Below are 5,650 nucleotides of genomic sequence, written 5' to 3' on the forward strand. Positions count from 1 at the left end.
GTTCTGTTTATGAATCATTTGTGTGTTTATTTGTGGGGATGATATTCCCTTTTATTTTGCTTTTTTAAGCTTGCCATACAATAGATTTTGCATATCTAATCAATTCAGTTGGCCAATCAAGAACATAGACTTTAAGATAAGATGGAAATTGTTGACCTGAAAAGGGTAAGCCAGTCCAGAACATAAACACCTGAAATGGCCTACAGGGAGTAACTGATTAAAAAACTGTCCAGTAGAATAAAGTCTATCAGAAAACAGCCTTTCTGGTGTTGGATTGTATCACCAAACGTTTTTGATCAATTTATGATCTCAGTTGCTGGTTTAAAGTTTTACTGTTTATTTTGTAAATTCTGGTTCCCATTAGAGTCAAAAAGGATGATAAAGCAAGGTTTAGGGCAGGGCTAACTTGTCATTTACAAGTTTCTACCATATGGAATCCACCTCTCTCATCAAATCAGGTTAAAAAAAGATGATTAGCATTGAAGTTTGGAAAACAGGCATTAACAATAAGGTGATGTCACAGTTGCTATGGTGTATGATCAAGACATCTTATAAATGGTTAAATAAGATGTATTGCAAAGATTTCAGGGTTGTTTTTTTCATTTTGTTAGACTAAACTGGCAAGTTCACCAATTTAGAATTGTACAAAATGAAAAAGGCGTCTGAAACCTTTCTCCATTCAATGATGAATGCTTATATTAAACATGATCATAGTCTTAAATAATAGTTAGTGTTTGCTGCTGTGGGCCAAAAGCCAACATAAACTTTGACATTAATATATATATGCTTCATGCATGTATCATTTGGCAGAGTTATAACACAAAATGTAGATTGTAAATATAGATAATGGATAGTAAATCGGAGTTCCTGACATAACTACCATTTACTAGTAGTCACTAGTGATTCGTGTAATTCGTGCATGGAGGGCTTCACCCCAAATCCAGTACCCTGAGACTAGGCTAAGCGGAAGGAAGGAGGCCAAGGACCAGTGAGTGTCATAGCCACTATTTCTGATTTCTGAGACGACAACTCAGCATTCTGTCTGTATCATCTCATCGATGTTTAATGTAAATGCACAGATGACCAACCTTATGTTAAAAGCTTTTTTTAAAATTATTATTATTTAATTGAAGTCTCCTTTTATTTGCTGCAAGTAGCCATTCAAAGCCTTGCTTTAAAATTGCCTCTTTATTTAGCACATGTGGTGAGGAGCCTAGAGTTTCCATTGCGTTAAGTACAAATCTGTCACAAATCTGTTATTACAAGAGACTCATAGGCCTGTGACAGGTTTGAATGAACTTAAAACACCTGAGTTTCCTAATCTGTTTTCAGCCTCTTATAATTCTAGACAAAGAGGAGTAGCAATTTTAATACATAAAAATATTAATTTCACAATATTCGACATAGTTATAGATCCAGAGGGCAGATTCATAATCGTTAAACTATCTATACTTAACCAAAAGCTATGTATTGCAAGTATATATGGTCCAAATGTTGATGACCCCTCATTCTTCCACAAATTTTTTTAGTACACTCTCCGAACACCTAGAATGCACAATTGTTCTTGAGGGCGACCTCAACCTGGGGCTAAATGAAGAAATGGATAGGCTCAACACAGCAGGAACTCAGCACAATTGGCAGTCCACAAATATAATCAAACAGTATATGAGCAACTTTGGTCTTTGCGATGCTTGACGCTCCCTTCACCCCAACAGTAAGGAATATACTTTTTTTCTCGCATGTTGATCACTCCTACTCCCGTCTGGATTATCTCCTAGTCAGCAGCTCACTGCTGAGTAACATCTCAGACACTGAGATTCACCCTATAGCTCTCAGCGATCATGCTCCTGTATCTTTAACACTAATACACAAGAAGAATACTACGTCAAGTAAAAACTGGAGATTTAATACATCACTACTCAAAGATGAAGAGTTTATCATATACTTTAAAAAAGAATGGACTCTATATTTAGGCTATAATGACATTCCTGGAATATCAGCATCTGTCCTCTGGGAAGCAGGGAAAGCTGTGATGAGAAGAAAAATAATTTCTTTCTCATCACATAAGGAGAAAGAAGAAAACAAAAATGTTCAGGAACTAGAAAAAAAACATCAAATCCTTAGAAAAAGCCTATGTATCACACCAAGATCAAGAAATATTGAACAAAATACACAAAACTAGAATTAAATGAAATTATTAATAAAAAATACTAAATTCTTAGTACAAAGACTTCCTGCAAAATTCTGAACACTGTAACAAATCCGGACAATTTCTAGCTAACCAGTTAAAAATCACTAAAGAAAAAACAACCATATGTGCTGTTAAAGGTTTATCTGGGAATACAATATATGGCCTTATAAAAATAAACAAAATTTTTAGGGATTTCTATGAAATTTTATATACACCAACAAATAAACTCATCTAAAAACGAAATTGATCAAATTCTCGACAATGTAACTCTTCCAAAATTATTAGACACCCAAGCAATGGCACTGGATTCACCACTGATGCCAGGTGAACTCCAGGAAGCCCTGATAAGTATGCCCAATAATAAGGCTCTAGGTCCAGATGGCTTTCCAGCAGAATTTTACAAAGAATTCTGGACGATTCTGGCACCAATTTTCACAGAATGTTGCAGGAAATCAAAGAAAATGGCAGACTACCACCAAATATAAATTCTGCAAATATTAGTCTCTTACTAAAATCATGCAAAGACCCTGTATTTCCTGCAAGCTATCGTCTAATATCCCTTATTAATGTAGACCTTAAAATAATCTGCAAAGCTCTCTCAAAGAGATTAGAGAAAATAGCCCCCTTTTTAATTCATCCTGACCAAACTGGTTTCATAAAAGGTCGGCACTCATCAACAAATACACGTAGATTCCTTAATTTAATAGGACTACTCATGCAGTAAAAATATTGAAACCATAATATTGTCTATTGATGCAGAAAAGGCGTTTGACAGAGTTAACTGGAAATTTCTATTTGCAACTTTACACAAATTTGGTTTTGGAAACTCTTTCGTAAGCTGGTTAAAAATATTATATAACTCCCCAACAGCTTGTGTCAAAACAAATGACCAAACATCCTCCAGCTTCTGTCTCTTGAGGGGCACCAGGCAGGGATGCCCACTCTCCCCTTCACTGTTTGCAATTTTTATTGAGCCACTAGCAGCAGCAATTAGACAGGCTACAACAATTAAGGGAATAAAATGTAAGAATGTAGAACATAAAATCAGCCTTTATGCGGGTGCTGTGTTAATTTTTCTCCAAAACTCACAAACCAATCTCTCTGGGGTAATTGCATTGATAAACTCTTTCTCAAGAGTCTCAGATTATTCAATTAACTGGTCAAAATCTACAGTTCTTCCAATTAATTGTTCCTTCCATAATTCTTCATCTACCCGACTGCAATCTGGAAATATCTGGAGGTATCAGTGTCTCTCCTAAGCTTGCAGAATTAACTAAATTAAACCACATCCCACTTTTAAAGACAGTAGAAGGCGATCTGGCTAGATGGAAATCTTTACCCATATCTCTCATGGGAAGGGTCGCCGCTATAAAAATGATGGTCTTGCCAAAAATAAACTATTTCGTTTCAATGATCCCAAGTAAGCCATCACAAGATTGGTTCAGATCTCTAGACTCGTATATTTCTAAATTCCTTTGGAAACATAAACCCCCACGTATCAGCTTAAAAACATTACAAAGGACCAAGGATAAAGGAGGACTAGATCTGCCTAACTTTAATCACTACTTTTTAGCCAACAGGATTCAGTTCATCTCTAGATGGTTAAAACACACCTTCTTAGATGAACCCTGGATAGCTGTAGAACAGGCACTATGTAATCTAAAAATTTCAGACCTACCATTTATCAGCTCAAACATCAAATGACATGAATACTTTAAAAGCATCAACATCAGCTCTTCTCTGACAGCATGGTGGGAGTTTCTAAAAATAACAGAGTCTTCATTAATCCCATGCAAACGTACACCTATCTGGAACAATCCGGACATATTACAAAACAATGATCAACTTGCCATATTGGAGTTATAAAGGAATTAAATACTTGGAACATATATTGGAAGGAACAGACTTTATTTCATTTAACAGACTAGTTATACAATATGGAATCGACAAGAAAAGATTTTTGGAATATCAAAAATTGAAATCCATAGTAAAAAAGAAATTTAATTCCAGTGAAGCTGAAATACGTGGTACAATTTTTTAATCTAATATGTCTCAGATATGCTTAAAAACCTTTCAGTGGATCAGAAATCCCAGTGTGCAAGTAATACAATACAAAATATTACATAGAGTGCACTATACTGGTCATAGGATGTTCAAGATGGGCTATACGTCTTCCAACAACTGCTCACACTGTCAAGCAAATACACTGGAAAATTATATCCACGCTCTTTGGTTCTGTCCACCAGTTCAGATGTTTTGGCGCGAGATATGTGAAGACTTATCAAAGTGTCTGAAATGTAATATTCCCGCCTCCCCTTTAGTGTGCTTGCTGGGCAACTTGGATGAGGTCACTACAGAAATAAACACAGCCCACATTGTTTTTACGGCCCTATGCATTGCCAAGAAAACGGTCCTCATTAACTGAAAAAATAAAAAATAATCTTAATTCTAACCAATATAAAAACCATCTAATAGATCACATTAGTCTTGATACAGCCTCTGCCATCACATTTGATCAATCCCTCTGGGCTCCTTTGATCAGCTTCATCACCTAGTGGGGGTGGGGGGTCATGGTTTGTTCCTGCCTCCGCTATTGTGGTTGATATCGGGGTAGGGACGGCCTTAGGGCGTCTGGGGATTCCCTAGGGACGTTTTCCCTGGAGGGCCTAACCCAGGGGTTGTGGCCATGACGTAGTTAGGGGCTCTGGTGGCTCTTAGATGGTGTTTTCCTTGTGGCTGCGTACAGCGGAGATGGGGGAGGGTCTGTGCTGGCAGACGTTGGTTACTGGCCTGGGAGCCTGGCTGGCCCTGGGTGGGTGCGGGATGGGCATGAGGGCTTGGGGGTCTGGGGGTGCTCCACCCCCGGGCTGGGGCTCTGGCTGGGCCTTGGGGGCTTGGGTCCTGGTTGTTGTGTCGCCGGGGTTGTGGGCGGGTGGGTGCATGGGGGCTCAGCCCCAGTGCGGGGGACCTCTGGTGCATCGGCCCAACTGGAGGGCTCTCTAACTGGTGGGGAGGCTGTTACATCTTTGCAATAGGTCTCCTCTCTACTGGAGCTCACTCTGCAGGTGGGGGAGAGATATAGGAGAGGTGGAGAATGAACTCAACTTGGGTGTCTATTGTCTTGTGTAGTCTGGGAAATGATTGGATGATGGGTCGGGTGGGCTGTCCCGGACTCTGTGGGGCTGGGCGGTGCTGCTGCTGTGGGCCCCGGTCCGGATGGGCCTGGGCCCCCTTACCCTGGTGGGTTCCAGAATGTGGGGGTGCCTACTGGGGTCAGCAGGGGAGCTGGCCCCAGGGAGGGCCGCTTGCCCACCACACCCACCCACACACGCAGGGCTTGGGGTGCAGGTGTGTCACCAGGGTGCATGGGAAGCACTCCCCTTCTGTCCCCTTCTGGCCACCTGTGCCTCAATTTTATTCCGCAACCTAGACATCCACATTACTCATACTCTCATAACA

Source organism: Aulonocara sp. 'chitande type north' Nkhata Bay, linkage group LG7 (assembly GCF_057382095.1).
Source record: "Aulonocara sp. 'chitande type north' Nkhata Bay isolate Kocher_YH1m ecotype deep benthic linkage group LG7, A_spYH_male_GT1.1, whole genome shotgun sequence".
Lineage (NCBI taxonomy): Eukaryota > Metazoa > Chordata > Actinopteri > Cichliformes > Cichlidae > Aulonocara > Aulonocara sp. 'chitande type north' Nkhata Bay.